Here is a 25,851-nt window from a genome sequence, read left to right as displayed (position 1 = left end):
CATCTTTCAATCTTTCTCTTTCCCTCTATGCACATTGCACTATGACGCCAGAGGTCCCGGGTTCGAATCCTGGCATGGGCATGGATGTTTGTGACTGTCCATTTTACTTTGCTTTTTGTGCCACTTTTGGCTCATTTGCGAAGATGGGGATGAGTGATGATATGATGAAATTGATGAATGTATCGCATTTTTATTCATGTACGTACATGCATTAGTACTCTACAGTATAAATAATGCGAAATGTAAATCTGTCTTTCCATTATTTCCTGCAGCGCTCTATACTGTATTTAAAGTCAACCCTGTATAAGAAGGAAAACTGTTAAGACAGAAAATTTTCCTCGGAACCATCATGTTCCTGGATAGACAGGTTTTTACACTCTCTCTCTCTCTCTCTCTCTCTCTCTCTCTCTCTCTCTCTCTCTCTCTCTCTCTCTCTGTGTGTGCGTGCGTGCGTGCGTGTGTGTGTGTGTGTGTGTGTGTGTGTGTGTGTGTGTGTGATCCCTTGACTGGCTAGAAAAGGATGTTTCTGAAGAATTCTATCTCATGTTGTTTCCCGAACTTATTTTCGTTTGTGCAGACCTCCGTGGCAGAGTGGATGGCACAGCACCCTATGGCGCCAGGGGTCTCAGGTTCACATCTCTGTCTCGGACATGCACTGGCATACACAGGATTTGCTTTTCGGGAGGGGCTGGAATTGTAAAGGTAGATTGTGCGAAGCTGCTTTATAGGAGACTGCATACACAATAAGATATTTTGTATTTTAAAAACCTTCCTCTCAAAAATGTCAATCGGGGGTCATTTTGAGACGAGTTTGCATTCGGTTCTTCTGAGTTGTTCATTGCTTTTATCTGAAAATTCTGATTTTCTTAAAATTTTGGAGGGATCTGTAGCCCCTTCAGGCCCCTCTCTGTGTACGCCAGTGCAGCCATGGGTGTTATTTTTGACTCCCTACATCACTTTCATCATATCATCAGTCATCCTCTTCGCTGCCATTAGCCAAAGTGCCAGAGAAGCGACACTACCCCTGTGCTCTCCACTAAATCCACGAAAGTATTTTGGGGTATGAGACCGCCTTCCCAGAAACTTCTCCTGCCAATTTTTCATGGCGCCTACTTCCAAACATCCACTATATCCGAGGTAGGCACATATCTAGAAATATATTTCGGAGGAGGCGGTATGAACCAAATGTACCAGAAATAATAATAGTAGTAGTAGTAGTAGTAGTAGTAATGTTTAAATTAAAATAATTAAATTATAATTAAATTAAATATTAACTGAAATATTTAAATTTATTAATATTGCATTTTTATTATTACATAAATAGTTAAAAATATGGTATAAGAATATAAATATAACGGCATATATTCATGGACTTCTGCAAATTTTTTCCCAGGCAGAGGCCAGTAAGGTATTTTTTTCCAGGGGGGCAAAGGAGGCAATTTTCCCCATAATAATCATGCCCACTCAAAAAACACTATTTCAATCTAAAATTTTCATGTTTCTTCAATGAAATTATAGTAATTAACATAAATTACTGTGACTGAAATGAAATTATGTGTGAATATATAATTTTTAGGTGGACATTCATTTTCCAGGAGGGGCATGGCCTTCCCTTGCCTTCCTTCCAGACGTCCATGCATATATTTATTATTTTCTTCGCGTGTCCTTAAGATCGCCAAATTGGTATAAAAACAAGGAAATTAATGTCAAATGGATAAAGAATTGAATATTTATTGAAAAGAAAAGGATGGTCCTGATTACTATTTTATGCATATTTTCATAAGTTGTAATGTGCATAAATCTTTATTGTTACTGACCTTCAAAGCCGTATGATCCACAAGTAATAATCCCTGTCTTCCAAGTTCATAGGAAATAAATAACCATGGTAACAGTTCTGTATATCAGAAACACATTAAAATTGGATATTTTGTGTTTTTCCCATGGTTCGTACTTACCAATTGTGTATTGCGGAACATAGTTCAAGGTAGCATTATGCTTTTTACATGAAAACAAACACAATTTCTCACATACAGTGATTTTTTTTATTCCTTTCTTCGCTTCCTTAACACACAATATGGCGGCCACATCTTGACTCACGTTGTGGTTATGCAGTGTTTCCAACCCTCTTCACCGAAAAATTCCTACTATAGTGTTCCTCACCGGTGGAAATTGTACATTATGCACGGGTAGCTGACGGATAGCCCCACGAACCATTATGCACGGTAGCTGATGCATAGCCCCACGAATCATTTCCGATAAGGTTAGGTTAGGTTAGACAAGCATAGTGAAGAAAAGGGGTTGGAAACACTGACAGGGACTTACGTATGAAACGTACGCAGCATGCAGTTCACGTAGCGAAAGCAATGGCAATTGTGCGTCGGGGAGTTATTTCCAGGCGCAGAGCATCCATGTAAGCCGTGTAAGCCTGGCTTACACTTTATTAGTTCTAGTAAAATGTATGTAATTATATGGCAAAATTCGTAAAAACTTCAAAGTTCATCTCGGCCCGATACCAGTCTTCAAGATCCTGTTTGTTAGATTGCAACACTTCAGCACCAGATTGCACATGAGAACTCCCGCCTTCTGCTTGGGGAAAGTTGTAAGCCGTCTGAATGTTGCCTTACAAATTTCTGACCGGGAAGGAGCAGTGCCTACCATTGCCCACCACATCTGGATGGAGAAGAGCAAGGAATATAGGGAGAAGAGGGCATCGAAACCCTAGGTGTGTAAACCTACGGACAGAGGCTTACAGCAGCGTTGCAAACCTCATGTTTAGAAAAAGTGTTGTTCATGGCCATCCGCAGTATTTCTTTCCACCAGGAAGGATTAAGCAAAGTTTTTTTTTTTTTTACGGGGTTGTGGTAAACTAGATAATTTCCCTTCTCAAAATATACTAATTCAATTTGAAGTTAACATTTTTCTGCAACGCCCTTACAATAATTAACAATTTGATGTGACTGAAATGAAATTATATGTGTGAAAATGGTTGACATTCATTCTTCAGGAAGTGTCTCCTCCCCTTGCCCCTTCTGGACATCCATGGTGTCGTTTAAACTCCGAAATTATGCTACATACTACTAAATTGTTCTAGTATTTTCAGATTAACTAACTAACTCTCTAGCCTTCTTAAACCCGAAGGTTCATGGCTGCAGCAACACAGGCCTTCCATCTTTCCCTATCTTGAGCAAGTTCTATATATTCTTTTCCATCCCTACCGATTTCCCTTAGGTCCATCTCAACGTTGTCCCTCCATCTTCGTCTTGGCCTTCCTACAGGTCTCTTACCATCAGGTTTCCCAACAAGAATCCTGTAAACTCTTCTTTCCTCTCCCATTCGTGCCACATGGCCTGCCCACCTAAGTCTTCTTGATTTAATTACTCTAATAATATCTGGACATGAATACAAATTATGTAGTTCTAAATTATGTAACCTTCTCCACTCACCTGTCTCCACATCCCTTTTAGGTCCAAAGATTTTCCTAAGGATCTTATTTTCAAATACTCTCAATTTATGTTCCTCTTTCAATGTAAGGGACCAAGTTTCACATCCATATAATACTACAGGCAAAATTACTGTTTTGTATATTTTAACTTTTAGTTTCTTAGATATTAAACGAGAAGACAAAAGTTTATGAAGAGAGAAGTAACATGCATTTCCTGAATTAAGCCTACTTTTTATTTCCTCTTTAATATCATTTTCATTTGTTAATATTACTCCTAAGTATTTGAATTTGGAAACTGGTTCAAACGAGTTGTTATCAACAATTAGATTTTGATTATTACCTAACACTTGGTTTCGGCCTGTAAGCATATATTTAGTTTTCTCTTTGTTAACTTCCAAACCTATCTCTTTAGCAGTTTTGAAAAATATTTTAGCATTATTCTTAATTGTATTCACATCATCCCCCAGTAAGTCTACATCATCTGCATATGCTAACAACTGAGTCACACCATTTAATTTTAGTCCTTCTTTAGTTTCGTTTACCTTCCTAACAGCATATTCTAAGGCAAAATTAAAGAGCAATGGAGATAATGCATCTCCTTGTTTTAACCCATCATGAATTGTAAATTTGTCAGACATATTAGTACCCACACGAATTTTATTTTCTGTTTCACTGGTGCATATTTTTATCATACTAACAAGCTTCTTAGGTATTCCAAACTCTACTAATATATTATATAATTTATCTCTTTTGACCGAATCATATGCTTTTTTGAAATCAATGAGTAGACCTAGTGCCCCGGTTCACAGTCCTCATTTGGGGCTCGAATCATCATGTGGGGCTCACAGTGTTGCCAACTCACCCCACGAAAATTTCACCAACTGATATTTTGAAGCCTTTCACGGTGTATGTTAACCTCGCAAGCAGTGTTGCCAACTCGGGCGAGGCGTAGCCTTTTATGGTGTATGTTAACCTCACCAGCAGTGTTTCCAACTCGGCGTAGCCTTTCACGGTGTATAATTTTTTAGCTTTTTTTTTGTGTGTGAGTGTACATGTGTTCGGGCGAGGCGTAGCCTTTTACGGTGTATGTTAACCCCACTAGCCTCAGCGTACATGAGAGTTCTGAATCTTTTTTTTGAGGCTCGAATCATCATTTGAGGCTCGTCGTAGCCTTTTATGATGTATATTTTGAGGGCACAGAGTTGGCAACACTGTGGCCTATTACTGTAGCTTTATATGAGGAGCCTATGTGCGCCCAGTGTTGCAAACTCTGTGGGCCCTTGTCGTAGCTTTTTATGATGTATATTTTGAGGACAGAGTTGGCAACACTGTGGGCTCTTACTGTAGCTTTTTATGAGGGGGTCTATTGCCCTCTGTTTACATCTGGCAACATTGCCGTAGATCTTTTGACAGTGTTGTCAACCTACTGGGTTTTTCACTGTACATTTTTATTAAAGGGCCTGAGGGGTCCATGTACTTTTTATGTCTGGCAATACTGTTGGGGGCCTAGTGTTGGCAACACTGTGGGCTTTTACTGTAGCCTTTTATGAGGGGGGTTTATTGTTTTTTTTTATATTTGGCAACTCTATTGGATGTTTTTTTTTTTTTAGGCTTGGGTTTTGCCAACCCATGCGAAGAAAATTCCACTATATGATTTTTCACTGGCTAAGCTAACCTACAAATAGGAATTGGCAGCACTGACGAGGCTCGAAATCATCATTTGATGCTCGTCGGTATTGCCTACCCACTCTACAAAAATTCTACTATATGATCTTTCACAGGCTAAACTAACCTACAAATAGGAGTTGGCAGCACTGACTTATAAACCCACTGGGTCCTCTTGGCATGTTTTTTCATGATGTGTTGCTAGGCTATTGAGCATCTTGGCGTATACAATGTATATATTTTGAGAGGGGTTATAGTTTTTTATGCTGTACGAATACTGGAAGCTTGACAGTGACAACCAACAGAGTAGGTAAACCTACATCCAGGAACTGGCAACACTAGTTTCTGACAGTGAATTTGAAATAAAATATTAAACAAAATACATGAGTAAGCACTGTGAGTACAAATAGTACCAGTGTTATGCCCCCAACTCCAACTGGGCAACTGGGGGAAATAATTGTACAACAATTTGTACCTAATTGTACAATACTTGTACCTAATTGTACAACATACATATACACAGACATAAAAGAGAGAGCCTTCTCGCAACTTACTTCATGTACAATTTATATGATTTTACAACTGTGAAAAGAAAGCATATGTGTTCTGTATGCACACATCTATTCTTATTTTTCGAAGTTGAATGAAAGCACATGTTTTTACGTTCTCGTAATACTAACCTTGCTCCACTGATTTTAAATTGCTTCCATCCGCTTTTTTTTTTCTGTGTTATTTCCGTATGCACGCAATATTCGCTTTCAATAGTATAATGAAACACAGAAGGAATGTTAGTATAGCAGGCTCCGAGTTTACAATTTATTAAATTAAACAATAATTTATGTAAGAATATACTTGTACTTACCGAACACAAAATAATAAAAGCACATGTGAATGTTTGCGTGTGTTCATGTTATATGACGACTGAGTAAAAAAATAATGTTGACTCCCCGAAAGATAAAGTTTCTAGTTCGACATCAGATGCATGCAAATTTTATGTTTTGCTCTCCAAAACTATCAGCGCCATCTATTAGCAAACAATAGAAATAAAAAGTAGGTCAAACTTTTTCAACACCCAAACATTTTAAATGTCTTCAGCTAGATCGTGGCAACAGCGGTGTCAATGTTTCCAGTTTTCTACCCCCCTCTCACTGAGCCTTCTCCCCTATGGCGCAGTGGTAGCCTTGTATTCAAGGGTTCGATACTCGCACAAGTGGTTTTTGAAACTGTAGGTCCAGCCCCGATTAGTCTTACTTACAGGGGGCTCTTGTAATGCCATGGGGGCGAGAAAAACATGCATACTTCTGTTTTTCCACATGTATGTATGTATGTAATGCGATTTGTGTGGGGGCCAAAATTTTGAACTTACGGCTTAATTAATCTGCATGAATGCTTAATGTTTGATTTTTTTATTTCTAGTTCGACATGAGATACACACAATTTTTATTTTTTTGAAGTACAGTTAATATTACCTAGTTTGGGTTAAGCTGTAACATACAACTAGCGATCGACACGACCACCTGACACACAGACAGAGAGAGTGTGAGCAAATTCAAAGTGTGATCTATTGTGAACTAAACTAACCTCACTCACCCACCCACATATAGTTTTACAGGTAACTCAAAAAGCAGAAAGTAGTACATAGCATGACAGGTCGATCTATCGTAAACTAAACTAACCTCACTTGCCCACTCACATATAGCCTTACAGGTGACTCAAAGGCAGAAAGGCAGCTATATCACTTGTAAGGGCCAACACACAAGATCTATTGCAAACTAAATTAACCTACGACATAAGCCATGGACACATCTTCCAGATAGGGTATAAGCAACTCACCTCTTGCAATTGTATAACGGGGAAAATTAACCTACAGCTGGCAACACTGTTTGAGTTATTTTCGACGAGCCAAACTTATATTTTGCAAATAGGCTAAAGCTAATCTTCTACAGCTAGAAGCTTGAAACATATACCCTCGCAGATTATGCCAACTTACCTCATGTAAAAATATTACCTAGTACGGTTAAGCTGTGACATACAACTAACGATCGACACGACCACCTGACACACATACGGAGAGAGTGAGACAGCTTATACGCAATATATTCCTACACATGTACTGGGTTTAAAAGGTAACTTGCAACAACTATTTCACTCACTCCCTATCAAAATCTCCTAACCACATGTTTTTGATACTTGCTGCCAGAACATGGTGGTTTTAGACTGTAAATTCAACCCGATTATTCTATTTGTGCATGATGCCTGCATTTGGAATATTTTATTCTTGGCATATGGTATTTTGCGTGCTCCAGTAATCTTGCGCTCGATTCACGGAAGCTATGACGTGTATTTCCTGTTTCGCGAACATGCGAGAATCTTTCACAATAGATAATATATTGCAAGAGCGAGTTGTTTGTGTATATAAATCTAGTTTTGGAAATGGACATGAATATAATGTCAAAAATTATTGCATAACTTAAAAACATTGATATTTATTGCACTAGCAAAGGTAAATGTGGAATGCCCCGGCCCCTCAGCTGTTAGGTTAAACACCATAAAAATTTCATTACTGATAGCAAGCATTCTCATATCGACAAAACAGATCTAGTAATGAGCTGTCTTGCAAGTCTCCCGAGTGAAGGAATATGATGCCACTATAAACTGTAAACAAGATATGCAGTCCCTTGCATGAGATGTACGAGGCTTATGAACCTCGACCTATAGAGTTGTACAATGGATGTGTTTTTTTTTTTTTAAGCATAGCGGTGTGTTTTCGCTTATTTCAATGTCATCGAGCGTGCATGTAAAGAAGGGGAGAGAAAAAAAAGAGGAGGAGGGGTTATAATGGATAATTCATATTTCGATTTCAATATTTTTGCTAGTCATGATTCACCTGCTATCTAGAAGGACACTGGACGATGGCTAAAAGCGAGTGAAGGAGAGAAATGTTATTTTTTTTATTTTTTTGATTGTGTGTGATGAAATAGTTTTAGATAATAATAGTAGGCTAATAGAATTGTAGAAAACGGCTGTATCGTGATGCGAGGCTGAAAGCAATTTCGAAAGCAGTCTCGGGCATCTTCGCCTTCAGCCAACAAGGAAAATGCACATGGAGGGCGCAACGGTATTGTCTATGGATGGTTTTTCTGAATAAACATACATATCAGTTTTTGCAGTCTCCAGATGGGACCGGAGCTTTTGTTTTGGTTGGACAAGGGGGTTCAGATAAATGCATGGACATCAAAATAAAAGAAAAAAATTTACTCTACTGCTCACATGTATTGAGTCTTCCAATAATACACCTCGCGGGGCGTACCTACATGTATGCAAAATATAGTTAATGTTTTATTTCTCGAACCTGTGGTCTGTAGATTTGCTTTTGTTGGCAACAGAAACAGAAAAAATGGCACCATGTTATTGTATACTGATATGGGTGTACTGTAATCATAACAATTTTCTAGTTAAAAATCTATGTCGAAAAGCAATGTTGGGTGACTTGTCTGTGTTGGGTCTTATTAACAACTTCACAGCTGTACCTGCACAACTCAGCGACTACAAGGCAACAATGTTAGGAAATGTGTGCATGGCTCCGAGAATACAATTTAAAATCACTAATGTGGCATGAACCCCCTCCACTTGTGTGCATTTGAATATGCGAAAATTAGACACTTTGAATAATCGAGGAGAACAATCACAAAAACAGCTTGCACCGGTATGACGTGTTCAAACTTCAGACGATTTTTGTTAATCTACAAAAGCCAAGTGCGAACGGAGATCACTACGAAAATTGGGAAAAAAGAAAGAAGCGAGGCTATTTTGGCTAATGGCAACGATGAGGATGAATAATGGTTGTTTTGATAAAATTGACGAAGTCAATATGCCTAGCCTAAAATAAAATTCAACAATTAATGTTAAACATTTGCCACTCTGAAATGGCGACGGCAATCATCATAACATCACTTGTTTCTAACCTGTCCATATTGGTCCTCTTTCTACCCCTCCATAAATTCGATTCGAAAGGCACAATCATTCCAGTTCTTGAATAAGACTCGCATATGCCCTCAGAAAAAAACAAGAGAAGAAATAAATAAATCAAGTCATGTATATTCTTCATCCCCGAACTTTCTTCCACAACACCGCACGAAGCCTCGAGTTTCGGATATTGTTGTTGTGCGACAGGATAGGATAGATGAACCGTATGTTTACCGAGGACCAGATGTAATGAAATATTTTTTTTGAAAAGATAGTTGAAGAGGTTGAGACCATTGGCAGCCTCTTACGCGAATCGAAAACCAAATGCTCCTATTATCCAGCGATGAACTTCAATCTTACAATAACATTGAAACGTGTCTGGTGTGCGATCAAAGGTTTCACCGACGAGAACCGGGAAGTAATTTCATCATAATCATTTCACCGGAAACTACATCGGTGGAATCTGTAACATAATGTATTTATGTATGTGTTTGACAATCATATATCACTCACTAGAACAATTTTCACATTGTTTTCACTACGTGAGATGATATTTTATTTATATTTACGATAAAATAGAGGTTTGGGTGTAATAACAGTTTTTATTAATTAATTTAGAGATGCATTTTTTATTTGTTGAGTTAATGATTAGGTTAATTTGTTATTTCTTGCGAAAAAAAAAGAGGGAACCACAGCTGAAAGAAAATACACAACTTGTATTATTGAGGTCAAGAGTTTGTTTTAACATCACTTTTTGCACACATAGGCTAATCACGACTCGGGATATGTTTAAAATGGAATCTGAAACATTGATTATGCGACCTGACTGGAACTCGGAATAGGACACACTGATTACAAGACGTCGATATATTACCACTTGGTAAGAAATTGTAGTGTTTCAATTCACACACACACACTCACAATTTCAAACAACTAAACTGATTGCAGGCCCAACTGGTGGCTGGCATACACAACTATCAATCCACCAGTCGTCTTCTGGGGCGTGTGTTTCGATGAGTGTCAACAACCTCCATTGTGAAGTAAAATCTGTAGGGGTAACATCACTCTCCAATTACAATGTTGGCAAACTTTCCAACTTCATCGTGAACGACGACAAAGGTATCGGCTACCTGATCAAAATTATCAACATGCTGCCTCCGAGATTCTGGAACGTTGCCGAAGGAAAGGGACTCGTGAACGACATCATCAACAAGTTACTTTTCGAGATGCATTTACCTGGCTACCAATACTGCGGACCGGGTACCAAACTCGAGAAAAGATTGGAGAGAGGAGACAAGGGTGTGAATCTGTTGGACGCGGCATGCAAAGATCACGATATTGCTTACAATACGCACACGAATTTGGATGCACGTCACGAAGCAGACAAGAAATTGGAGCATGCCGCTTTCAGGAGGGTCATGAGCAGAGACGCTTCTCTGGGAGAAAAAGTTGCAGCATTGGGCACCACCATCGCCATGAACACGAAACAAAAATTTGGATGGGGAATCCTACCTAGAGTTATCTTTAACTGGCAACGAGGTGATCTTGGTCAGCACGACGAACCCTCAGCCGTTATAGAAGATATCTGAAACCAGCTTACACCAGTCACTCATAGCTCCCCCAATTTTCTCACGATGGTGGGTTGCTACCGACCCTATACGTAGGCCGAATAAATTCCGACCAGAGCCGGATTCGAACCTATGCTGTCTCGCAGCGAACAATCTCAAGACGAGTGAACGCCGTAACTCGCTCAGCTACGGAGGAGGACTCTCTCTCTCTCTCTCTCTACTTTTTCTCTAATTTTCATCATCATTGTTAAAATTAATCCAAGAGAAAATATATATTTTGTGTTGACATGGGAAATATGCAATAAAAAAATGCATGATCAATAGTTAAGGTTAAAATCTGAATAAATAGTGAGGGTGATACACGCAAGCTTCTAGGCATGTGATTTGCACAGAATTAAATATAAAATGAGAGATGGAAGGTTTTTGTTACTATTAGAATTTAAGGACGGAAAATATGTACAGCGAATGAATACTACGTTTGACTAATCGTGAAGATGAGTATCACAGTACGTTTTTATCGTTCTTATATAAACGTTGAAACGTTTAAGAACGTATAAGAACGTTTCGGTAAACGTTCTTATACGTTCTTAAACGTATAAGAACGTTTCGGTAAACGTTCTTATACGTTCTTAAACGTTTCAACGTTTATATAAGAACGATAAAAACGTACTGTGATACTCATCTTCACGATTAGTCAAACGTAGTATTCATTCGCTGTACATATTTTCCGTCCTTAAATTCTAATAGTAACAAAAACCTTCCATCTCTCATTTTATATTTAATTCTGTGCAAATCACATGCCTAGAAGCTTGCGTGTATCACCCTCACTATTTATTCAGATTTTAACCTTAACTATTGATCATGCATTTTTTTATTGCATATTTCCCATGTCAACACAAAATATATATTTTCTCTTGGATTAATTTTAACAATGATGATGAAAATTAGAGAAAAAGTAGAGAGAGAGAGAGAGAGTCCTCCTCCGTAGCTGAGCGAGTTACGGCGTTCACTCGTCTTGAGATTGTTCGCTGCGAGACAGCATAGGTTCGAATCCGGCTCTGGTCGGAATTTATTCGGCCTACGTATAGGGTCGGTAGCAACCCACCATCGTGAGAAAATTGGGGGAGCTATGAGTGACTGGTGTAAGCTGGTTTCAGATATCTTCTATAACGGCTGAGGGTTCGTCGTGCTGACCAAGATCACCTCGTTGCCAGTTAAAGATAACTCTAGGTAGGATTCCCCATCCAAATTTTTGTTTCGTGTTCATGGCGATGGTGGTGCCCAATGCTGCAACTTTTTCTCCCAGAGAAGCGTCTCTGCTCATGACCCTCCTGAAAGCGGCATGCTCCAATTTCTTGTCTGCTTCGTGACGTGCATCCAAATTCGTGTGCGTATTGTAAGCAATATCGTGATCTTTGCATGCCGCGTCCAACAGATTCACACCCTTGTCTCCTCTCTCCAATCTTTTCTCGAGTTTGGTACCCGGTCCGCAGTATTGGTAGCCAGGTAAATGCATCTCGAAAAGTAACTTGTTGATGATGTCGTTCACGAGTCCCTTTCCTTCGGCAACGTTCCAGAATCTCGGAGGCAGCATGTTGATAATTTTGATCAGGTAGCCGATACCTTTGTCGTCGTTCACGATGAAGTTGGAAAGTTTGCCAACATTGTAATTGGAGAGTGATGTTACCCCTACAGATTTTACTTCACAATGGAGGTTGTTGACACTCATCGAAACACACGCCCCAGAAGACGACTGGTGGATTGATAGTTGTGTATGCCAGCCACCAGTTGGGCCTGCAATCAGTTTAGTTGTTTGAAATTGTGAGTGTGTGTGTGTGAATTGAAACACTACAATTTCTTACCAAGTGGTAATATATCGACGTCTTGTAATCAGTGTGTCCTATTCCGAGTTCCAGTCAGGTCGCATAATCAATGTTTCAGATTCCATTTTAAACATATCCCGAGTCGTGATTAGCCTATGTGTGCAAAAAGTGATGTTAAAACAAACTCTTGACCTCAATAATACAAGTTGTGTATTTTCTTTCAGCTGTGGTTCCCTCTTTTTTTTTCGCAAGAAATAACAAATTAACCTAATCATTAACTCAACAAATAAAAAATGCATCTCTAAATTAATTAATAAAAACTGTTATTACACCCAAACCTCTATTTTATCGTAAATATAAATAAAATATCATCTCACGTAGTGAAAACAATGTGAAAATTGTTCTAGTGAGTGATATATGATTGTCAAACACATACATAAATACATTATGTTACAGATTCCACCGATGTAGTTTCCGGTGAAATGATTATGATGAAATTACTTCCCGGTTCTCGTCGGTGAAACCTTTGATCGCACACCAGACACGTTTCAATGTTATTGTAAGATTGAAGTTCATCGCTGGATAATAGGAGCATTTGGTTTTCGATTCGCGTAAGAGGCTGCCAATGGTCTCAACCTCTTCAACTATCTTTTCAAAAAAAATATTTCATTACATCTGGTCCTCGGTAAACATACGGTTCATCTATCCTATCCTGTCGCACAACAACAATATCCGAAACTCGAGGCTTCGTGCGGTGTTGTGGAAGAAAGTTCGGGGATGAAGAATATACATGACTTGATTTATTTATTTCTTCTCTTGTTTTTTTCTGAGGGCATATGCGAGTCTTATTCAAGAACTGGAATGATTGTGCCTTTCGAATCGAATTTATGGAGGGGTAGAAAGAGGACCAATATGGACAGGTTAGAAACAAGTGATGTTATGATGATAGCCGTCGCCATTTCAGAGTGGCAAATGTTTAACATTAATTGTTGAATTTTATTTTAGGCTAGGCATATTGACTTCGTCAATTTTATCAAAACAACCATTATTCATCCTCATCGTTGCCATTAGCCAAAATAGCCTCGCTTCTTTCTTTTTTCCCAATTTTCGTAGTGATCTCCGTTCGCACTTGGCTTTTGTAGATTAACAAAAATCGTCTGAAGTTTGAACACGTCATACCGGTGCAAGCTGTTTTTGTGATTGTTCTCCTCGATTATTCAAAGTGTCTAATTTTCGCATATTCAAATACACACAAGTGGAGGGGGTTCATGCCACATTAGTGATTTTAAATTGTATTCTCGGAGCCATGCACACATTTCCTAACATTGTTGCCTTGTAGTCGCTGAGTTGTGCAGGTACAGCTGTGAAGTTGTTAATAAGACCCAACACAGACAAGTCACCCAACATTGCTTTTCGACATAGATTTTTAACTAGAAAATTGTTATGATTACAGTACACCCATATCAGTATACAATAACATGGTGCCATTTTTTCTGTTTCTGTTGCCAACAAAAGCAAATCTACAGACCACAGGTTCGAGAAATAAAACATTAACTATATTTTGCATACATGTAGGTACGCCCCGCGAGGTGTATTATTGGAAGACTCAATACATGTGAGCAGTAGAGTAAATTTTTTTTCTTTTATTTTGATGTCCATGCATTTATCTGAACCCCCTTGTCCAACCAAAACAAAAGCTCCGGTCCCATCTGGAGACTGCAAAAACTGATATGTATGTTTATTCAGAAAAACCATCCATAGACAATACCGTTGCGCCCTCCATGTGCATTTTCCTTGTTGGCTGAAGGCGAAGATGCCCGAGACTGCTTTCGAAATTGCTTTCAGCCTCGCATCACGATACAGCCGTTTTCTACAATTCTATTAGCCTACTATTATTATCTAAAACTATTTCATCACACACAATCAAAAAAATAAAAAAAATAACATTTCTCTCCTTCACTCGCTTTTAGCCATCGTCCAGTGTCCTTCTAGATAGCAGGTGAATCATGACTAGCAAAAATATTGAAATCGAAATATGAATTATCCATTATAACCCCTCCTCCTCTTTTTTTTCTCTCCCCTTCTTTACATGCCCGCTCGATGACATTGAAATAAGCGAAAACACACCGCTATGCTTAAAAAAAAAAAACACATCCATTGTACAACTCTATAGGTCGAGGTTCATAAGCCTCGTACATCTCATGCAAGGGACTGCATATCTTGTTTACAGTTTATAGTGGCATCATATTCCTTCACTCGGGAGACTTGCAAGACAGCTCATTACTAGATCTGTTTTGTCGATATGAGAATGCTTGCTATCAGTAATGAAATTTTTATGGTGTTTAACCTAACAGCTGAGGGGCCGGGGCATTCCACATTTACCTTTGCTAGTGCAATAAATATCAATGTTTTTAAGTTATGCAATAATTTTTGACATTATATTCATGTCCATTTCCAAAACTAGATTTATATACACAAACAACTCGCTCTTGCAATATATTATCTATTGTGAAAGATTCTCGCATGTTCGCGAAACAGGAAATACACGTCATAGCTTCCGTGAATCGAGCGCAAGATTACTGGAGCACGCAAAATACCATATGCCAAGAATAAAATATTCCAAATGCAGGCATCATGCACAAATAGAATAATCGGGTTGAATTTACAGTCTAAAACCACCATGTTCTGGCAGCAAGTATCAAAAACATGTGGTTAGGAGATTTTGATAGGGAGTGAGTGAAATAGTTGTTGCAAGTTACCTTTTAAACCCAGTACATGTGTAGGAATATATTGCGTATAAGCTGTCTCACTCTCTCCGTATGTGTGTCAGGTGGTCGTGTCGATCGTTAGTTGTATGTCACAGCTTAACCGTACTAGGTAATATTTTTACATGAGGTAAGTTGGCATAATCTGCGAGGGTATATGTTTCAAGCTTCTAGCTGTAGAAGATTAGCTTTAGCCTATTTGCAAAATATAAGTTTGGCTCGTCGAAAATAACTCAAACAGTGTTGCCAGCTGTAGGTTAATTTTCCCCGTTATACAATTGCAAGAGGTGAGTTGCTTATACCCTATCTGGAAGATGTGTCCATGGCTTATGTCGTAGGTTAATTTAGTTTGCAATAGATCTTGTGTGTTGGCCCTTACAAGTGATATAGCTGCCTTTCTGCCTTTGAGTCACCTGTAAGGCTATATGTGAGTGGGCAAGTGAGGTTAGTTTAGTTTACGATAGATCGACCTGTCATGCTATGTACTACTTTCTGCTTTTTGAGTTACCTGTAAAACTATATGTGGGTGGGTGAGTGAGGTTAGTTTAGTTCACAATAGATCACACTTTGAATTTGCTCACACTCTCTCTGTCTGTGTGTCAGGTGGTCGTGTCGATCGCTAGTTGTATGTTACAGCTTAACCCAAACTAGGTAATATTAACTGTACTTCAAAAAAATAAAAATTGTGTGTATCTCATGTCGAACTAGAAATAAAAAATCAAACATTAAGCATTCATGCAGATTAATTAAGCCGTAAGTTCAAAATTTTGGCCCCCACACAAATCGCATTACATACATACATACATGTGGAAAAACAGAAGTATGCATGTTTTTTTCGCCCCCATGGCATTACAAGAGCCCCCTGTAAGTAAGACTAATCGGGGCTGGACCTACAGTTTCAAAAACCACTTGTGCGAGTATCGAACCCTTGAATACAAGGCTACCACTGCGCCATAGGGGAGAAGGCCCAGTGAGAGGGGGGGTAGAAAACTGGAAACATTGACACCGCTATTGCCACGATCTAGCTGAAGACATTTAAAATGTTTGGGTGTTGAAAAAGTTTGACCTACTTTTTATTTCTATTGTTTGCTAATAGATGGCGCTGATAGTTTTGGAGAGCAAAACATAAAATTTGCATGCATCTGATGTCGAACTAGAAACTTTATCTTTCGGGGAGTCAACATTATTTTTTTACTCAGTCGTCATATAACATGAACACACGCAAACATTCACATGTGCTTTTATTATTTTGTGTTCGGTAAGTACAAGTATATTCTTACATAAATTATTGTTTAATTTAATAAATTGTAAACTCGGAGCCTGCTATACTAACATTCCTTCTGTGTTTCATTATACTATTGAAAGCGAATATTGCGTGCATACGGAAATAACACAGAAAAAAAAAGCGGATGGAAGCAATTTAAAATCAGTGGAGCAAGGTTAGTATTACGAGAACGTAAAAACATGTGCTTTCATTCAACTTCGAAAAATAAGAATAGATGTGTGCATACAGAACACATATGCTTTCTTTTCACAGTTGTAAAATCATATAAATTGTACATGAAGTAAGTTGCGAGAAGGCTCTCTCTTTTATGTCTGTGTATATGTATGTTGTACAATTAGGTACAAGTATTGTACAATTAGGTACAAATTGTTGTACAATTATTTCCCCCAGTTGCCCAGTTGGAGTTGGGGGCATAACACTGGTACTATTTGTACTCACAGTGCTTACTCATGTATTTTGTTTAATATTTTATTTCAAATTCACTGTCAGAAACTAGTGTTGCCAGTTCCTGGATGTAGGTTTACCTACTCTGTTGGTTGTCACTGTCAAGCTTCCAGTATTCGTACAGCATAAAAAACTATAACCCCTCTCAAAATATATACATTGTATACGCCAAGATGCTCAATAGCCTAGCAACACATCATGAAAAAACATGCCAAGAGGACCCAGTGGGTTTATAAGTCAGTGCTGCCAACTCCTATTTGTAGGTTAGTTTAGCCTGTGAAAGATCATATAGTAGAATTTTTGTAGAGTGGGTAGGCAATACCGACGAGCATCAAATGATGATTTCGAGCCTCGTCAGTGCTGCCAATTCCTATTTGTAGGTTAGCTTAGCCAGTGAAAAATCATATAGTGGAATTTTCTTCGCATGGGTTGGCAAAACCCAAGCCTCAAAAAAAAAACATCCAATAGAGTTGCCAAATATAAAAAAAAACAATAAACCCCCCTCATAAAAAGCTACAGTAAAAGCCCACAGTGTTGCCAACACTAGGCCCCCAACAGTATTGCCAGACATAAAGAGTACATGGACCCCTCAGGCCCTTTAATAAAAATATACAGTGAAAAACCCAGTAGGTTGACAACACTGTCAAAAGATCTACGGCAATGTTGCCAGATGTAAACAGAGGGCAATAGACCCCCTCATAAAAAGCTACAGTAAGAGCCCACAGTGTTGCCAACTCTGTCCTCAAAATATACATCATAAAAAGCTACGACAAGGGCCCACAGAGTTTGCAACACTGGGCGCACATAGGCTCCTCATAAAAAGCTACAGTAATAGGCCACAGTGTTGCCAACTCTGTGCCCTCAAAATATACATCATAAAAGGCTACGACGAGCCTCAAATGATGATTCGAGCCTCAAAAAAAAGATTCAGAACTCTCATGTACGCTGAGGCTAGTGGGGTTAACATACACCGTAAAAGGCTACGCCTCGCCCGAACACATGTACACTCACACACAAAAAAAAAGCTAAAAAATTATACACCGTGAAAGGCTACGGCGAGTTGGAAACACTGCTGGTGAGGTTAACATACACCATAAAAGGCTACGCCTCGCCCGAGTTGGCAACACTGCTTGCGAGGTTAACATACACCGTGAAAGGCTTCAAAATATCAGTTGGTGAAATTTTCGTGGGGTGAGTTGGCAACACTGTGAGCCCCACATGATGATTCGAGCCCCAAATGAGGACTGTGAACCGGGGCACTAGGCACTAGCTGATGGACATTTTGATTATATTCCCACTTTTTTTCAAGTGTCTGTCTGATGTGAAAAATTTGATCTGTAGTTGATCTGTTACGTTTAAATCCACATTGATAATCACCTATAATTTCATTAGCAAATGGGGTTAGTCTTGTTAAAAGAATGTTAGATAATATCTTATATGTTGTTGAGAGTAGAGAAATTCCACGATAATTATTGCAGTTCATTTTCTCACCTTTTTTAAACACAGGAACAATTATGGATTCTTTCCACTGTTGAGGGATTTCTTCTTTATTCCATATTAAACAAATTAATTTATGAATTTGACATATTAACAAATTTCCACCATATTTAATTAACTCAGCTGGTATTAAATCAATGCCAGGTGCTTTGTTATTTTTTAGCCTTTTAATAGCATCTTTAACTTCACTCAAGTTAGGTTCTGGAACTAAAGGTTCTGCTGTGTGGACTTCATTTACTTCTGATTTATCTCCTACATGGACATTTAAAAGGTCATTAAAGTAGTTCTTCCATCTATTTAGAATATCGCTTGGATCAGCTAGAAAATCACCGTCTTTATCTTTTATCAAGTTTACTTTAGGTTGCCACCCCTTTCTAAACTCATTTACACCTTTATATAAATCTCTGATAGTTTTATTTTTGCTGTTTGTTTCAATTTCGTTAATTTTGCTTTTCAAGTAATCTCTTTTTTTACTTCTAAACGTGCGGTTAACTTCTCGCTTTATTATATTATAATTGCTTAGATTTGTATCATCAGAGTTATTTAACCACCTAAGTCTAGCCTGATTTCTTATTTCTATTAGATTATGACATTCTCATTATCAAACCATGGCTTAGTTTTTCTCGGTTTATGGTATCCTATACTTTCTTTAGCTGCTGATTCTATTGCATTACGTATTTGCTCCCAATTCTTATTTACGTCTGTTTCATTTATATTTTCATCATCATTTAAATCCTGCAAAACATCAAATCTATTTGACAGTTTAATTTGGTAATCTTTCTTAATTCTTTCATCAGTAAACTTTCCTGTATCAAATTTTAGAACTTTTAGATTTTGTTACTTATGATTTATCACTGAGAGTCTTTCTCTTAATTTAGCAATTACTAAATAATGGTCACTGGCACAGTCAGCACCTCTATGTGTACGAACGTCTATTATACTAGTATGCCTTCTCTTATCAATGAGAATATGATCTATCTGATTATGAGTTTTACCATCTGGATAAGACCAGGTATATTTATGGATATCTTTATGTTTAAAAGTGGTACTTTTCACAATTAAATTCTTTGAGGTTGCAAAAGTAATCAATCTTATACCATTATCATTACTTAATTCATGAAGACTTTCTTTACCAATCGTGGGTTTAAGGGGTTTAAATGTCTCTTCTTTGCCAATCTGTGCATTACAGTCACCTAACAGAATTTTCATATCATACTGAGAAAATTTATCAAAGACCTGTTCTAACTATGTATAAAAATCATCTTTAGTATTATCATCTTTATCTTCCGTTGGTGCATGTATGTTTATTACAATAATTTTACACCACCTACCCTGTAAAACTGCATATGATATCCTATCGTTAATAAATTCTACTGTTTTAAGAGCTGAGATAATTCTATTATTTATGAAAAAGCCTGTTCCAAAATTATGATTTTCAGTACCACCATAGAAAAAAGTATAATTTTTAGTTTTACAATTCCCTTCTCCTGGCCACCTAACTTCCTGGACAGCTACTACATCTAATTTATACTTAACTATCTCACTAACTGTACACTGAAATGCCCCAGGCCGATAAAGGCTCAGAACATTACAGGTGCCTAATTTAATATCCTTATTCCTAATGTAGATCTTATCCTTAGTTCAGGGACCTCCCAAAGTAGTTCCACCCGGAGATCCGAACGGGGGACTATTTTACCTCCAGAATATTTTACCTTGGGAACATCCATGGCCTTATATTGCTGTTTCTTGACATTTTTTTTTTTTTACAGTGCAGAGTTGTCAGCTCTACGCCTAACCCCCAATAAGAATGGAGGAACTACTACACAAGACACACATAAACAATGGTTGTATGAATCGAAAATAAGGGATTACCGGATAACAATATTGTCATCTTCACCTCAGTCAAACTGCTATATGAAAGTAGCTGGGGAGGTAAGAGAGGATGGGACGACGCAGCCAATATAATAATATCACGTCACGTGCAAAATGTATATGCATGACAAAAGTGGGTGGTCTACGTGGGCCAAGGCTAGTGATGGCATCATAGTGGGGCAGGGGTCGGGTGTCACAGTTCACATCCAAACGAGTGCACGAGGGAGCCAGATCTTGGCCCAAGAGAGCTAAGTTGGCAACGGCGCTCACAGCTGCCTCGGAGAGAAGGACCTAGGGGAAATTGTCCCCTCTCCCCCTTAAGCTTTTTGCTTTGGGGAGGATGCCCACTCAGTGGTGTATTTGAGATTTCATTTCTAGAGTTAATTTCTTTTTTTTTCATATTAGAAATATTAATTTATAAGAAAAACAAATATAAATTTGAATGGTTCAACTAACGGCATGGGTTCGACGTTATGTGAAAAGTTTGAGAAAATTCAACCACAACGAAAAGCGGCCCTGTTGTTTTATTTATATCTCTAACTTACAAACGACTTTTTAAACTTGTGCGAGATTTAGCACCATTATACTTGGGTTGGCTTCACTGAATACGCGCCAGCGAGACACAGGTCTTGCAAGAGGAGGGGCTCCAGCGTTGTCGGGTATGAATGGTTGACTGCAAAGGAAATTTGAGCCAGTGGTGCTTCAAGGAGGTTTTTCCAGGAACAGGGAATTCTGAAGCAAAAAAACTAACAGGAAGGGGGAAAAAGGAGAAACCTAGAAATGAGCGGGATACGGGAAAACTAGATACACATTGATGTGCTAAATTCTTGTTTCCGTTTTTCGCTTGTAGGAGAGCACAAACATTAGAAATATTAAGATCTCTGTTTTCCCTTTATGTGTGAACTCAGCTGGTAATAATTGAGCTAAAAAGTGAAATAAATAAATAAGTAAATAAATAAAACAATGTTAATGAAAACTCAAGATTGAACCAAATTTCATGTCAAATGTGAACCAAATATTATTAATTACATAGTCCGTGATCAAACACTCTTCGAACAACATACGAAAAGTCTGTTTATGATCTTCTAGTTGCAAGATTTGCTTTTACACTATCCTAAGAAAGCACTTACATGTCCTTTGATAGAAATTTCTGGATATATCCCTACAATTTGTGAGCATTTCTTTTATATTGTATTTTTTTTCTTACTAAATATAGGGAGGGAATTTTAAGGCAAGAGAGGGAATTTATTTATATCCGAAAGGGATATTCCCCTCACAGTCCGAAAGATCACTGCGTTGAGCAGTGACCGATTTTGGATCTGGTTTCTTTTTGTTTCTCCTTCTTGTTGTGTGTTTGTTAAAGTCTCAAGGTATTGCTTCTGCGAATTCCATCTATTGAAAAGCAGGCTGTCCTCCCTGTGCTGTGATACTGAAGTGCATTAATGAATAAAATGAGTGTGATTGTGCGGTGGGGTGGCGAACTTGTTGAAGACGCCGTTGTCCTGCAAGGATTTTGCTGCCAAGAAGAAACTTGTGGATATAGGTAGGCCCACCCCTTCCTTCTCTAGCAGACATAGTAACAGAAACGAAAAATAAAGTGCGCCGATTTTGTGATTTATGGTACGGAGCTGATACTTGGTTATGCTGTTGTAAAAAGTATTCAGCACTTTTTTTTTCCTTCTGTTTTCGTTTGTTAATTATTATTATTATTCATTTTATCTAACTTTGCATATTTTTTATCGATACGTTACTCATTGTGATAGGAATAACACTTGACTTAATTTATCAGTTGAAATGTAGGAGATACACAGCCTAGCAAAGAAAATACCAATCCCGGGGATAAATCCAGAATTTTTAATTTGTTGAAAAATTCCAGGGAAGTGTTCTGAAAAAAATGGAGGGGGGTCGATGTGTGTGGATAAATCACTAACCATGGCAGCCCAAAAATAAGCACAACGGTAAATAGCCTTCGTCATGCTAGGCTTACACTCTTGGAAAGGTCACGATCCGCCACTGGTTATTTCTCTTGAAAAATACATAATTTCCCGGTCAAATAGATTCCACGATGAAAGAAAATACCTCGACGAACGTTGGAAAGCTTGCAGAAACTCTTTCTTCTGTAAAAATGAAGAAATGTGTTTCCGATATACAGAACTGTTACCATAACCATTGATACTAGAACAACAAATGTTATTAAGTGCATTTTCATTAATTTATTTTAGCAGTGACGTGCATTGAGGAGTAGCTAGTCTAGCAGAGATAGATCAATCAATCTCACATTTCGAATTATATTCAAATCACAATATTTATTGTCTTGTTAAAGCCACCACAGCTCATATGCAACACTTTCATTTTCCTCGCGCTTCTCGTCCATCGGTGTGATCTGCGGGCAAAGCTTGCTGGATACCCTAGCTCGCTCTTCTTCCGCCTGACCAGTTTCCAGGTAGAAACGGCCGGCCCAAGGAAAAGGAAGATTTCTACCTCTACCTCCCTTGTCCCCCCCCCCCCCTGCAATGGTTGAAAGCCCAGGCTTTCAGGTCTCCCAGTCTATCTCCTATAGGACAGATAGGGGATTGGTTTCTCATAGATTTTTTTGTAAATCCTCTAACAACTCAGGGTAAAATTTTCTGCAGTACTTATGTTCTCTGTATTTAGACAACACTTTACATGTTGTACAATATGTATGTATAATATGGGATGTAGTTTTATTATTTATGAAATGGGAACGTGTTATGTGCAGACAATAATGTTAATTATGCTTTCTTTCTCTTTTTTTTTCAAGTATGGAATATATAATGATTAAATTACAAATATGTGCTCGGGATCTCTCTCACTCTCGTTTTAGTAGTTGTTTTTTTTTAATATACTACTATACTACTTTTGGCCTCTTTAACAGTCATAAATACGGATGTATTTATTTGGGCAAGAGAACGTGTGTTCATATTGTTGTTGGTTTTTTTTTTTTTACTTCTCTTTTCTGCCACATTTGCTTATCGCGAATATGAGGATGAGTGATGATATGATGAAATTGATGAAGGGACCTCATATGAACAATCCAGGCCAGGATTCGAACCCGTGATGAGTGCACATTCTTGTCCTATGTGTTGTAGGTACTCTGCAGTGAATAATGAAATAATTTGGAATGAAAAATGTATCTCAGAACTCATAAAGCCAAATGAATATTATTGAAGAAACTACAAAAAAGTGTGTTTTGTAACCTGCTTTGTTTCTGTGCATAAAGTGTGCTTAAAACACCAAATCAACCAACCGTGGGAGGAGTGGTTATCCCAGCGTGCTACGACACCAGGAGTTCTGGGTTTGAACCCCGACCTGGGCATGGGTGTTCTTTGTGTTTGTCCCTTCATTAATTTTATCGTATCATTTGAATTTTGAATTATATTTTTCTTCCGTTGACCCTTGTTTAAAAGGGCATGGAAAACGTCAAGATACATAATGAAATAATAATTAGTTAAGTACATGATAACAAAAAAGAAGAAACATTGTGTAGTACATTACATCACTACACCAAAGTAAAAATGAAAAAATACACTTCATTACACTACAATAAAAATAAAAAACACATTATCATTGTTGCATTATTGAAATAAGAATACAATTAAAATACATATTTTTTAGTACATTGGCCTTGTATTGTCTTGTTCCATGAATTCTCCGATACTGTAGAGAGCTCTATCTGTCAAATATTTTTTTATTGTTTGTATTTGTTTATCTTTTGGAGATATCAGTTTTATGTCATGAGGCAGCTGGTTGTAGAATATTTTTCCGCATTCATTGGTGATTGTTTTGAGATATTGAGTCTGTGTTGGTTCTGGTAATAATTATCTTTCCCCCTTGTATTGTGGTTGTGTAATTGGTTATTTTTAGTCATGCTTCCAGTCATGTGACAAAAAGGGGATGCTAAGTAAAAAACCAACAACAATATGAACACGCGTTCTCTTGCCCAAATAAATACATCTGTATTTATGACTGTTAGAGGCCAAAAGTAGTATATTGAAGAAAAAAAACCTACTAAAACGAGAGTGAGAGAGATCCCGAGCACATATTTGCAGTTTCTTCATAATCCAACCAAATTTAAAATAACAGTAAAAAGCTTGCTTATGAAGTATTTGTTTTATAGCACAGAGGAGTACTTAGATCATATTTTTCATTAATAGACATAACCTTTGACTTTTCTTGTATTTTTATGTTCACTAATAGTCATAACCTTTGATTTTTCTTCTATTTTCTATGTTATTGTCCATACTCTCTTATACTTTTTAATATGCATAAGTATGTGTTAATTCCCTTGTACTCAAAATCATACATGTAATTTTATTTTGTACTCTTTATACTTTTTAATATGCTTTAGTATGTGTTAATTCCTTTGTACTCAAAATTATACATGTAATTGACCTATCTCATATCATAGTGCTATTTGTACTCATATGATCAAATCAAGTGGATGGAAATAAATCTTATCTTATCAAATCATTGATTGATCGCTTGATTTGGTTTATTTTACTTCGCTTTTCCTCCACTTTTGGCTAATCGCGAAGATGATACGATAAAATTGATGAAGGGACACACACAAAGAATAACCATGACCAAGCTACGATTCGAACCCAGGGTCTCTGGCTTAGTAGTCAAATCAAATATTTTTTTATTTTCGAATGTGGGTGGTACTCATTCATCATTTTGCAATCTTTTCCTGTTATTGACATTCTTTTTTTTAGGAATACTGGTCCCTAAAGGAGGGAGGGGTGTGACCCACACCAACCCCACCCCCTTGAGCACGCTACTGACTGCTACCCCAAGTGACGACGTCACCGCACGTCACTGTATTTTAGTACTTAGCAAGTCTTTCGGGGGCCCCTGGAGCCCCCTAAATACGTCCTTCGTACGAGGATGTGTGGAGCCTTAACTAAGTCATATCAATATAGCTTATACATGGGAAAGCTTTAACTTTCTTCAAAAGGATATCGCTAACTTATTCTGCATGCAATTTGTTTTCGGGCATTGCTGTTGTGACCGTATAATCAAGATGTCAAGGGTTGATTCCTGTGAATGTGGTTCGGATTCCCCTGCAAGCTACATAACATTAAATTGATTTATGTGTTAGAAAAACTACTTACCTGTAACTTGTACTCAAAGCGGATAAGGACACATTTTGCAAACTTTCCAGACAGCTGTCAGTGTTTCACTGGTCTTTGGGCTCCGTCTACAGACGTATATATAGAAGGCCAAGGCAGTCCGCAACAGACCTTTGTTTATTATCGGAATGCTGTGTTGTCCCGTGGAAAAAGTCCCGTGGCTGTGGAGGGAGATGGTCAGGGATACCAACTCTCAGAATGAGAAATGTCTACTGCCTTCGAAAGCGAATACAGTTGTGTGTCTTCAAAGCGGACCGGGAATAAAGTATTCCTTCACACTCGCGTGCATTGTCTCATAAATACATTTTTTCTTCTTTCATGAAAATCCATCGGTTTTAAGCCATATTATTGACTTGGTTTATTTTACTTCACTT

The 25,851-nt window shown here is 37.9% G+C and overlaps 1 protein-coding gene across 2 annotated transcripts in view; it reads right to left on the bottom strand.

Moving 5' to 3' along the window:
• LOC146003733 (uncharacterized) overlaps positions 1-25,621 on the bottom strand; it is a 39,956-nt gene extending 14,335 nt beyond the window's left edge. For both annotated transcript variants that reach the window (XM_083142126.1, XM_083142129.1), the window contains exon 1: positions 25,460-25,621. The gene's annotated coding sequence lies outside the window, so the exon portion shown is untranslated. The remainder of the gene's footprint in view (positions 1-25,459) is intronic.
• Positions 25,622-25,851: the final 230 nt, after the last annotated feature.

This window comes from Lepisma saccharinum, chromosome 20 (genome assembly GCF_977018435.1).
Source record: "Lepisma saccharinum chromosome 20, izLepSacc3.1, whole genome shotgun sequence".
In the NCBI taxonomy this organism is placed as follows: Eukaryota; Metazoa; Arthropoda; class Insecta; order Zygentoma; family Lepismatidae; genus Lepisma; species Lepisma saccharinum.
This window is presented reverse-complemented; position numbering and strand designations above follow the sequence as displayed.